Consider the following 12,785-nt stretch of genomic DNA (forward strand, 5'->3'; position numbering starts at 1 on the left):
AATGAGAACATAAGATAATGGGAAAAATATATATGATACATGTATTTATGAAAAATTATTAAATTATAAAATAGCTATAACTTTGTGATTCTGTTTAGGCCAGCAGAGAAGGCCTTGCAGGCCCTGACGGCCCGCCACTGATGTACACACATACCCCAAAGATCAGTGTGTGCAAAAGTAAAGCATATCTATATCATCTCGTAAGTTCAGGAACATAGTCTGGAAGTACATTGGATAACAAAATAGATCAAATATTGTAGGGTGACAGCAGAACTCTTTTCATGTTACCACCTGACAATAATTAGTAATAGAGCGTGAAATAAGGTGCTCTACAAACATGTCAATGTAAGAACACTGAGGAGGCACTTCCTCTGTCTTCTAATACTTTCTGGCACTGATATGATATTCATGAAGAAGCCACAACACCCACATGCAAATCCTCACGGGCGGTAGACAGAAGAATCAACAAAGTAGGCAGAAGTCTGCACACTGTGAGCACTCCTCTTTAGAGTTGATCAGCGTCAAATAAATGTGACATTTTCTAGACGCAGTCTTCCTCAGACGGCAAAAAAACTCATTTCACTTACTCAATGTCACAGGTGTGACTGATTAATGGCTTCGTTTCTTCTCTTTTTTAGTCTGATGACAAGCGTCTGACTGGAAATGTCACCCTTATTAGCTAGGGTAGGTAATGTATTTCAGTTACCCTTTTGTTTAAATTATTTTTACATCCAGACAGCAATAAATAAATAAAATGCTCTGAATAAATTAAAAGAAAGAAAGATATCCGGAGGTTTTCTCAAGCTGCTAGCTGTGAGTACTAACAATAGAATAAAGTATATCTATAAGCCATCCCGGAGGTTAGCATCGCACTGGTTCCCTCGGCTTTTTGTCGAGGGAACCAGTGCGATGCTAACTTACTGGTTGGCTTTTTGAATCATTACAGAAAATAAGCTCTGTGGCAAACAACAATGTTTATGATACTTTACAGCAAGATAATCTTCAAAAACGAACCCCACTTTTATGATTTTGAAAGCGCAATCACCAGAAGTAAAAAAGCTACCGTTAGGCGAAGCTAAAGGCAGACTAGTAGTCTCATTTAGTCACATGTTAGCAACCGCCTTTTTCAAGACACAATAAAGGTTCAGAATTCACTAAAGGGGTATTTACTGACCTAAATTATGTTGTGGAACAAATTGTTAAAATCTCTTAAGCTCAAGTTAACCACCGGCCTTATTTGTGGCATCTAACCAAAACAACATTCAGAAAAACCTATTGACTTTGAGACGACGGAACCGGAAGTGCAGAAATTCCGACTCATTCCAGGGTTTTAGGCCTCAGTCCAGCAGCACTGGACTGAGTGGCTTTGGAGGGAGAACTGAAGGGACGGGCTGTCAGGGTTGCCGACTTTCTCGCTAGATTTAGCAACTTTTGGAGCTAGTGTGGTGAGCTACTTTCATTGAGTAAGAGTGGGCAACACTGGGCTGGGTTATTTTCAGTTGGATACTTTCAAAATAAAGCATATTCTTGCAGGTTTCTCCACTGTTTTGCCGACCCCCGCTTTAATCAATAATAGACCTTGCCAGTTGACGAACTACTTCTACTTTCAGATAGGAGGAGAGCTTGTGGGCTAACGCACTTCCTATAACATCGACCATCACCAACCATATCAATTGGGGTTTTTGGCACGCTGAGGTGACAGCTGCACAATACTCATCTTCATCCATTATCTTAATCTGGGTATTCACAGTAATCAATCTACTTGTGTACACGAGTCACATCTTCGCCTCATTACTCAGTGTGTGAAGAAAAAAAAAAGCCACTGACCTGACTGGTCAATTACCAGTACTGCTGCAATCTCTCTTAAGGGCCAGACCTCAAACCTCAACAGACTGCACCTTTTAGCTCCAGTACATTACTGAACCAGTACAGGAGCTGTCAGGCATGCAGCAGAGCTCGTTTAACCAGGGAGGGGGGGAGAGATAGGAAAAGGGACATTCAATGGTTGGATAATTGAAGGATTCGGCTCCCGTTGGATTTGCGCCCACTGTAATAGAGGTCAGTCGGCCCAGTTAGAAGAACATCACTCTCATTTTCGGTAAGTTGCTGATGGCACCCATCCAATGCTGCGGTCCACAATTACAGAAAGATGGATGAAAGGGCGAGCCGTTCATCTCTGCCAGCTCTGAGGCTGTGGTGTTTTAGCTCTAGACCAGAACAGTCAATTACCAGCTCACTACCACGGAGTAAGAGGAGCTTGGTTTGGCCATTTGAAGAGACGAAAGTGTTTCTGTCTTGTTTTAGTGGTAATGCGTCCATTTTGAAAGACCAGCTGCACACCCATTATGAGCTCAGGCCACCAGAGCATTCCAATTCACACATCCACGACCACAAACAAGGCAATTTACAAGTTTCAGGCTGAGGTCTGGCCATCAGCTGTGTGAGCCCAGAGAAACCTTCAGAGGGTCCAGTGCTCTTATTAATCTCTGCACTTATTTCTCCAAACAGGGAATTCCCTTTAGAACAAGGGGGGGGGGGGGGGGGGGGGGGGGGGGGTACAAATGGCAGCTATGTCCATCTGCATGCACTCTGATACACAGATACTGAATTTTACAATATATTGAAAACACTGTCTATTCAGCCTATTTCATTTTAGAGACAGAAAATGGCTTTAGAGACAAGTGACATATGATACGACCATCTGCTGCCATTATTAGCTAATAAAAAACTAGAACACACATTGGATACAATCACAATTCAAATGCAGTGGTGCTGCAATTGTTTGCTCTACATAAACCCTATCGGCTCAGACGCTGCTGTCACAGATTCTCTCTGATGCCTGGTGTCCCAAAAACGCTGAGGTGCCAAGTGTGCCTGGAAAATGCAAGATGAGGAAGAAAAAAAAAAGCAGTAAAGAGACAGAAATATCCTTGATTTGTTGACAGTTTAAGGGAGGAAGAAAGGAGGCGGATTTACACGGCTGGTTCAAACTATGGTGTGTTCATGAGAGATCAGAGCCATGTTCATCTGCACTTTTTATTTATTCGTCATTTATGGGCTCTTTCCTCCTCTTTTGTAGGATCCTCACAATGAGATCACATCAGGCACGTTAAAGAGACGGTATTGGCATTATTCTTCCTGTACTTTCTGGGTGTGGCCTTAGCTAACTGACACGCTTCAATAAAAGAGTCAATAAAATGATAATTTCCTTTTTCAGCCATTCACATATTTATCAGACACTTAACAGCAAAACACACATCCAGCTCTCTCTCCGCTGACACCAAGTAGTCTGGTCTCCCAGACAAACAAACTTCATTGTCCATCACGTTTAAAGGGAAACTTATTATCTCACGGAATACATTTATTTTTGATGTAGCAAAAATACGTTTCCAGTCATAGTCTGCGTAGGGAGGAGGTCAACACAGGTCTTTCACCCAGGAGGCCATTGTTTGTGTCCTATGTGAAACCAAAAGTTTACTTATTTTAATTTAACTAAAAAAAAGCAACAAAATAACTTATTTTTTGCCAAACAACGATGTTTTACGAAACATAACCAAGTAGTCTTGCAGCGGTTTTGTTTCGTCTCAGATTAAGCCGTTAATCACGTGTTTAAAATTGCGACCGTAATCCGGGATACAAATACTTTCTCAATTACGTTTTGAGAGAGTTTGATTGTATGGGAACGTCATTTTGTAGGAGACAAGGTTGTACTTTTATACCATCTTTATTATGTGCGAAATGTCAGTATCATCTAGCATGTGCGACATAAAATCAATGCACCCCTGGCTGACAGTTTAGAAACAAGCTTCTGTCAGCAGCAATGAATTAAAATCCTTAATGTTTAGTGCCAGTGAAAAGAAGCCATTTTAATGAGAAACTGCAATGAGACATTTTATTTCACCGTGGGAGCCATCAGTGAAACCACCAAAACCCCAAGAAGCCTAGCAAACACTTTGTGGAAGCAGAGTAGATATTTTCCTCTTATTAGTGCATATGTAAAAATGAGTCAAATCTGTTGATGTTCTCAGCCTACACAGTTCATAAGGTGTGAGTGATTTTGGTGTAGTTACAGGAAAAAAGGTTTGTGTGATTAGAGGGGCACACCTCCCAGCAGCCCACCCACATGTCTCACCTTCACCACTCCGGGGTAATGACAGTGATCCAAATCAACGTATTTCTGTCATCACTGACGTTGAGTCTCCGAATGGCCCCAGCCCTCCTTGGTTCTAATTTTCAATGAGTCTGAAATCACGTTCAATTCACCCAGGTGTGCTTAATATTCCACGATGAGCTGTAATAGTGTCGGTTCCAATAGTGTTCAATCTCCCTGCGCTGCCGTGTGGGAGGTGAAGGAACAGGCAGATTCATCATGTGAATAGTAAAGGTATCATGCTGATAGAAGGGACTTCATCACACAGTGGGCTACATTTAACACCTGGTTTAGGAGCATGCTTACAGACGCTCTCCATCCTCCATATGCTACTCCATAACTAATCATTTCCTCGTTTGTGTCTCTGCTCTGTCTTCCATGCTCCTTCCCAATCCATATCACACTTTCTATCCTTTTTTTCCAGTTTTTTGTTGCGGACCACTGGGTGTGAATGAATTGTCATCACACGTCGTCATTGCTCGTGGCCTGACGTACCGTGGGTTTAGCGCAAAAGAAAAAACGGATGGTTTGTGTCACTTACCAGAAGAAGAACCAAACCCTGGAGACACTGATAACGGCTGGAGACATTTTATTTACCGACTGCAACAAAACAAATTAGTTATTTTGCTGTCACGACAGAATATTAAACCAGGTTATCTCTGTCCGCTTGTCACAAACAGGGAAACGCGTGTAATGAGGCTTTAAGATGGTAACGGATAGCATATCAGAAAGCGACGTGGGTCGAATGATGGAGTGTCTCCAGAATGAGTGCAGAAACATGCAGGTCATGAAATAAACATGGCCTTTGTGACACATGGAGCTGAGGCGGCGCCTACAGTAAGGACCGCACACATGCCTGTTACTATCGTGTGTTTTAATCAGTAGAGGGTCGGTTAGCATTGGTTTACATTATCATTGTCTAAGACAAAGGTGATTTGTTTTTCTTTAAACGGCTGGTATCCTCATTTTAAAATGAAGTTCCTACATTTTTGAACACGCTTGACAATGCAGAGTCAGAGCAGGTGTGGGCTGCACCTGAATTAGTCTGCCTCGCCTGTATTCCCTTCTATAATTATTATCATGAGTCGAGGACCAGATCCACCACCATCTTTAATCATCTCCGGACCCCTGCGGGGACTTCACCTGTCACCGGGCAGAAGATGCAAATTACCTCACTTATGAAAGAGATGAAATAACAGTTTTCAACTTCTACTTGATCGTCCCAGAGGGGACATTTGTCTTTCAGCCATGTGAATTTTCGATGGCCCAAAGTCTAAGGTCCATAAAATGTGACCTCGCCTCCGGGTGAAAATCATCACCTTCACTGACCCGACAGCGGTAGCTTCCTTTTAAATGAATCCATTATTTAGAGCTTCGTTCTGAGGCAGATGGCCGCGCTGAGATGAAAAGGCTCGAGACAGAGGAGAGAAAGAGGAACAAGAGGACTGTCCAGCATCGTGAGGCGGACGGAAACCATACCGCAGGAACAAATACATGCGAGTCAGAGAAGAAAAGCAGCGTAAATACAGGAGAAGGCAGCCGGAAAATAGCTGTAAAGGCCTGCGTGAGACACGGCGATGGACGGACAGACGGAGGGAGAGACGGGGACGGGTAAAAGGAACAAATAGCACCAATAAATCTTTCAGCTTGTAACTGAGACACATAACACAGGGCGCTCGAGGGAAACGGCACGTAACATAAGAGGGAGGGCAAGAAGGAGAGAATTTAAAGAGAGGGAGCAGAGACCCAGTGCTGCCCACCGGCCTGCTGTTCCACTCATTTTCTGTAACCAGTGTTGGGGCATTACAGCAGGCTAATATTTTAACGCTACCGCTACAAACTACACCAGCATGAAGAGGAGCTGACATTTGTTCTGCACTGAGCGCCGTACGTTTGGTGTTTCTTTTCCTGCTTGCCGAGAGATGAAAAAAGTTCAACATTTGGGTAAAACGCTGCGCTTGTCATGGTCACTTTTTTTTTTATCCCAGCCGTCCAATCACAATAGACTAGAGGCAGGACAAAGACCACAAAGTTCAACAGTCACATTCTACATGTTGGCTACAAACGCTGAACAACAACAACGAAAGAGAAAAGAATACACACAGGCCGACGGGTTCGTCCGCTCTCATTCCGTGCTTAAGCCTTTCCTTCATCCACAAACAATAAAGCTTTTTATAGAGCTCAGAATAAATTAAGTAATTTGCAACAAACAAACAAAAAAGGCAATAATAGCGAATATTGGGCTGTTGAGCATTATGACATCCATGTCTGTCCAAAATGTCATCACTTCATCATTTTACCCTATTACACATTTGTGTGAAATCGTCATAGCCGCGACCACCAAATTCTAATCAGTTCAACCTTGAGTCCAGGCTGACGTTTGTGCCAAATTTGAAGAAATTCGCTGAAGGCATTCCAGAGATATCATGAGAATCGCAAATAGAAGCTGGAAATGACGTCACACCCGAGCTGACTGCGTTCCAGCGCGACAAGTCGGAAAACTTAATGGGGTTTGCTCCAAGATAAGTTAGCTACTGTTAGCAAAACCAGTTGCTAACAACACATTACAGACACGCACACAGACACAGATAGGAGTCGGAGAGTACTGTACGTATGACTGATTCAATGAAACACAAGTAAAAAAGAGTCTCGTGCATTGTTATTGTTGTTTAGCCGTGTCAGACTGACTTATATATTTTACATACATTTTACATGCTTTTAGGTTTTGTGCCTCTGACATGGATGTTTTTTAGTGTCTAACAATGCAGCATAATCTTATCTATAGTCCATGTTTCTATTTAACATAATTATTCCTCATTTTATTGGCTTTGTATGTGTTGATTTGAGAGCCCCTGTGTTGCATGTCTTCTTAGTACTTGACAATGTACAAGAGTCTCCTGAACGATGCTACTACTAACCAATAAATTAAAAAAAAATAGTTGCTATTAAAAAGCATATTACTGCAGCTTTTTTTACTATTGATGCACCTTATGGCCATCTTGGATTTTAAGGTCCGGGTTGGTGGGGTTCATATCCATAATAAATGATTAATTTAAATATGAATTAGTCTGGAAATAAAGGAAGTGATGTATGAATAATACATCTGTTTACTCTCCTTTCCTGTTTGTTTATTTTTCCATTCTGTGAGTGTGTGTGTGTGTGTGTGCGTGTGAGCGTGTGTGTGTGCGTGAGTGTGTGTGAGTCCCAGGTCAGGTATAGTCCAGGTGGTCTCTCAGCTGGTGCCGTGTTCATCAGGATGTTGAACCTCCATGCAGCACTCACCTTCACACTTAACGGGTCAAAGCACACACACACACACACACACACACATACATTCACACAACAAAACCCGCCCACGCATATCTGTCAGGAAACACACACACATTTGTGAAAAGTCTGTCCTAGACAGATTTATCCTGCTATGCTCATCTAATCAGCATTTTCTCCTCGAACCTTTTTCACATCCCTCAGAGTACTTCTGCATGGAAACAAAACAGTGAAGTGTGAATATTTGCGTTGGTTTCCAGAAGGACCGAGAACAACAGCGACAAAAAACAACCAAAGCCAAACTTTCTCTACGTGTATTTTAAAATCAATCACGTAAACACACATGACTCCATCTGCTCCTCCTCGGAGCTAAACGCATTATTCTCACTGCTCATTGGTTAATAAATGATGAATACATTATGTATTAGTCTGGATATGAAGGAAGTGATGTATGAATAATACATATGTTTACTCTATTTTCCTCCTTGTTTATTTTTCCATTCGGTATATGTGTGTGTGTGCAGTTGTTGCCTTTAGGCTACAGTTTCCATAGGAGCCTTCTGCAGTATGGATGTCTCCTTGGACATATGGTGTGTGTGTGTGTGTGTGTGTGTGTGTGTGTGTGTGTGTGTGTGTGTGTGTGTGTGTGTGTGTGTGTGTGTGTGTAGCGGCTGTTTGTGTAGCGGCTGTTTGTGGGACCGTATATACAGTACGTGGTTGTAAAATGGAACCTGGAGGTTGGAATTCTTGCGCTGGGATTGCAGTCGTGCCCATCAAATTGAAGCAATTCCCTCCAGGTGTTCCTGAGTTACCATGTTGAAGAGAATGGGACGGACGGCGCCAGCGCAGGGGCATAAAGATTGTGCATGAAACATCATGTTGTGTTCATTTGCTGCCAAACTGAAGTTACTATGACACGGTACTTTTGCTCCTGCAGCGGAGCAAAAGTTGCAGCTTAGCTCACTCAGTGTTCCAAGATGGCGCCCTGAGTCCCTCTGTGGCCGAGCTGCCTGGTCAGAGCTGATCCCGGGGCTTGACTCAGGCAGCTTCAACATTCTTGTTGCACGGTGTATCGTTTCAGCATCGATATTGTGATGTCGGCAATTGAACTCAAACACATCAAGCTACATCTGCTGCTTGATACAAAAGGGAAAAACTCGTACAGTTCTAATTTTTCCATGACTAATACAGTTTCATAGTGAACTGTATATATTTTTCGTTTCTCAACACGAGCATGGGGGATTCGACTCGACGGGTCAGAGACGGCCGCTCGGTGTGAGCGGATCCTCTCCTCAGTGCTGGTTGGCCCTCGCCACCAGCATGAGACTCTGGCAACACAGCAAATGTTAATGTTTGATTCGCTAATAGCTTCTACTAGATAGAATGCCATTTCAAATCAAACTTAATAACATTCGAGCATGATAATGAAATGCAACTGCACTTCTGCTGAGCTAATTGAATTGCCTTTTTCAGAATCTTAATCAGCTGATTGCGAGTGAGGACCTCCAATATGGTCGCCAGAGGGTGAGTAACATCCTCTACAGGGTTTTATGAATCATCGCCACACATAACTCTGATCTGCGCTGTAACCTTGAGCCGAGCGGACTCAGCCGGGGTTACCTGTCCCGCGTCTCCTAATGAGGCACCAACATGCAGACAGACGATGCAGCGCCGAGCTGTGCAGCAGCAGCAGGGAGCGGCCGTGTCTGTCTTGTATCTCTTGTTATCGGTGCGCAGACAGCGGCCTCAGCTGCGTGTTTCCTCCTCGGCCCCACGCGTCTGCATGTCGCCACGGCAACAGCCCTGGGGAGGATGTGATGCAACCCATAATATGCTTCAATTGTATGTTTATATGCAATATACATTATATATAGATTTCTAATCCCAGTTTTGTCCAATTTGTTGCTGCATTAATGAAAGGTTTACACTTACACTAATTTCATTAGATTTTTAATTGCTATTAACAAGTTGCCAGTGCATATTTATTATTTAAATAATAGATAAATATTAAGAAAAAATATATTTATATATATTTTGTTTTACAAAGCAATGTTTAAGTCAAGCCTGATGATGCCTTACACATAAAATAATAATCCCAGTCTCTTCCACACCTCTAATTATTCATTTATTTATGTATTTATATATTATTATAATTATAGTTATTTAAAAGTAAACACTGGTGTTGGACCTGTTCTCTGTATCAGCCCAAGTATCAGGACTGAAAGAGTCGAATCGGTGCAGCCCTAACACACACACACACACACACACACACACACACACACACACACACACACACACACACACACACACACACACACACAGCATTTCTATAAGTAGTTTTAAAGAGCCTGGATAATAATAGTTGGAGGGACGTTGCACTGAACCAGGACACAGTGGGAGAGGTGCAGGCTGAAAAGTAAACAGCCACTGTGATGACAGCTTCTCAAAGCCAAATATATAAGTTTATATATAAGTTTTTTCAACCTTGATCAGAGATGATATCAGATGGTATCTTTGCCCCGGAGAGAGAGAGAGCTGTTCCTTTAACATTCAGATCCAGATGTTGCACCATTATTGCCTCCTCCCTCGAGGGAGAACAAAGTCCGGGATGACAAAGGCTCGAATGGAAAGATCTGACACGAGGACGCCCACCTGCTCTGGCAAAAGCTCGACCACATTCATACACGCGGTTACTCCACCTGCAAATAAGTCCAAGCTTTTTGATTCAACATACATGAAGTGAAGTTCAGTGCATCAGGGTGAGTCAGAGAAGAGAGAGAGCTAACTTCACTTCACCTTATAATGCTTTTCCACACATCACAGAGCTCAGTGTGGTTTATTGTTCCACACGGAAGCCGTGCTCAGCTGCATAGAAGCAAGATAACATTAAATGGAACAGCACGGCTCTTGAACTTGCGGTCGAGACCTTAATTAGGGCAAACGGCCTACGCGATGCACTGCAGCCCACACCGGACTCCATCAAAGAACTGCTGACTCCTGCAGAGCGCACTGAGCCAGAACCGCCTGTGACGAGATGCGTTACACCCTTCCTTAAGAAATATTTAAAACAGATATAGAGGCTTCTACAGTACACCAATTCTGTGTTCCAGTTCTATACTACATTCACAAAATGACCAAAATAGATATTCTCAAAAAGGTTGGTATTGTCTCACATTGCAACGACACAAAGGAAACGAAGCCACAAATTCACAGCTTGCATTGAGTCTATCGAGGACAGAGGACATAGGACAGAGGACATAGGACAGGACAGAGGACATAGGACAGAGGACATAGGACAGGACAGAGGACATAGGACAGAAGGAATGACTGTGACTGACTGTCTGTGTTCTTTATTCTTTATCAACTTCACTCCAAAATGTTTTATTAACATTTTACATTTGTTTCCAGTGAGCTATTAATGACTTTCTATAGTAACTTTGCTGTAGTAAACATAACTCTTGCTGCTCTGTCAATAATATTTAGATATAACTTAAATATATATTTTCTATTCCTCTTCTGAATTTATTTCATTTTAATATATTATATTCATGTTTTTAAAAGCGAGTATTCAGTCATGAAAAAGAATTGTGTATCTATAAAAGTAGAAATAAAGTCCTACCTATTCCTACCTGCAGGCCACCATAGTACTAAGGGTCATGTTGTTGCTGTAAACTCACCACTAACTCTTGCACACTGTTCCTTTAAGTTCAACTCTTAGTAGATTTACAAAGTTGCTGCTTACAGTATATTTTTTCTTTGTACAAACAGCAAAGAAAGAAAATGTCAAAAGAATCCATACTGATAAATGCCAGTGTGGAATTGGAACACCGTTTAAATGTCACGTTTGAGGTTTGCTGAACTGGAGGCTACAGCATTTCAATCACGGGTGGCTGGACGCTCTCACATCTGGATTAAGGAGTGTGTATTTAAAGATGACCGTCAACTATGGCTGTGTTAAAGAGAGTAAGGAGGTGGCAAACATAACCCAGAAGCACCACATGCAGTGACGGAGTATTCTGATTATCTGTCCCTCGCAAAAATACACATTAATAAATAATGAGAAAACACTGAGAAACAAATGAAACAAACACGGCCGTCTCTCTCTTCAACGGCTCCCAAAGGCAAACAAACAGAGAAGTCCAATAAACTCACGTCCAAAAACACCCGTCCCCTGCCAGACAGATGGCTGCCGCTCTGATGCACGAGGCGGGTTTATTCCAGACGGACACGTACGGACGACATCCTGGCGACTGCACCGCTTGATAATCAAGAGGTAAAATAATTAGCATGGGGTCATTTATTGAGCCTTTAAGCTCAGTGCTGTTAAGTGCTTTAATCCTGTTGCCTGATAGCACACTGTGTGTGTGTGTGTGTTCCTGTTGTTTTTCTAACAGGTTACCAGCTGGACGTCCTGGTCTTTCACAACAGTCACCCAGCAGCTAATGAGACACACACATCAACACCTGCAGGAGCTCACGGCATGGGATCGATCTCACACACACACACACTAAACATAAGCACCAAGGTTGGAATGGTACATGTATTCGTTTCAAAACCGTTAAATGACGGTTTCTGTTAAACCGGGTTCTGTTATTCGCTCGCATGACTTCTCCTACCATTGTTATGCCGATGACACCCAGCTGGTCTTGTCATTTCCCCCCGGGGACACTCAAGTGGAGGCACGCATCGCTGCGTGCTTGGCTGACATCTCGAAGTGGATGACGACACACCACCTCAAGCTCAACCTGGACAAAACCGAGCTACTGTTCCTCCCGGGGAAGGGTTGCCCGCACCGAGACCTGTCCATCACCATTGCTGATACCGTGGTGACTCCAACTCGGACTGCGAGAAACCTGGGTGTGACCCTGGATGACCAACTGTCGTTCTCAGCAAACATTGCATCGGTTACGCGCTCCTGCAGATTCCTGCTCTACAACATCAGGAGGATTCGCCCCTTCCTCACTGATGAGACGGCGCAGGTGCTAATCCAGGCTCTTGTCATCTCCCTCCTGGACTACTGCAACTCACTACTTGCCGGAGCCCTGGCGCTGGCCATCAGACCTCTGGAGCTTGTCCAGAAAGCTGCAGCTCGCCTGGTGTTCAATCGCCCCAAGTTCTCCCACACAACTTGCCTTCTCCGTTCTCTACACTGGCTACCTGTAAGAGCCCGCATCCAGTTTAAGACTCTGGTGCTAGCCTACAGGGCAGTGAAAGGAACAGCTCCTTCCTATCTCCAGGCCATGGTCAAGCCCTACACCCCGGCCCGACCACTTCGCTCTGCTACCTCGGGGCGACTGGTTGCCCCGTCGCTCAGAGGTCCCTGCGGCCGATCGACCCGGTCGCGGCTGTTTTCTGTCCTGGCCCCACA

Source organism: Anarhichas minor, unplaced genomic scaffold, assembly GCF_050575085.1.
Source record: "Anarhichas minor isolate MPS153535 unplaced genomic scaffold, ASM5057508v1 ptg000046l, whole genome shotgun sequence".
In the NCBI taxonomy this organism is placed as follows: Eukaryota; Metazoa; Chordata; class Actinopteri; order Perciformes; family Anarhichadidae; genus Anarhichas; species Anarhichas minor.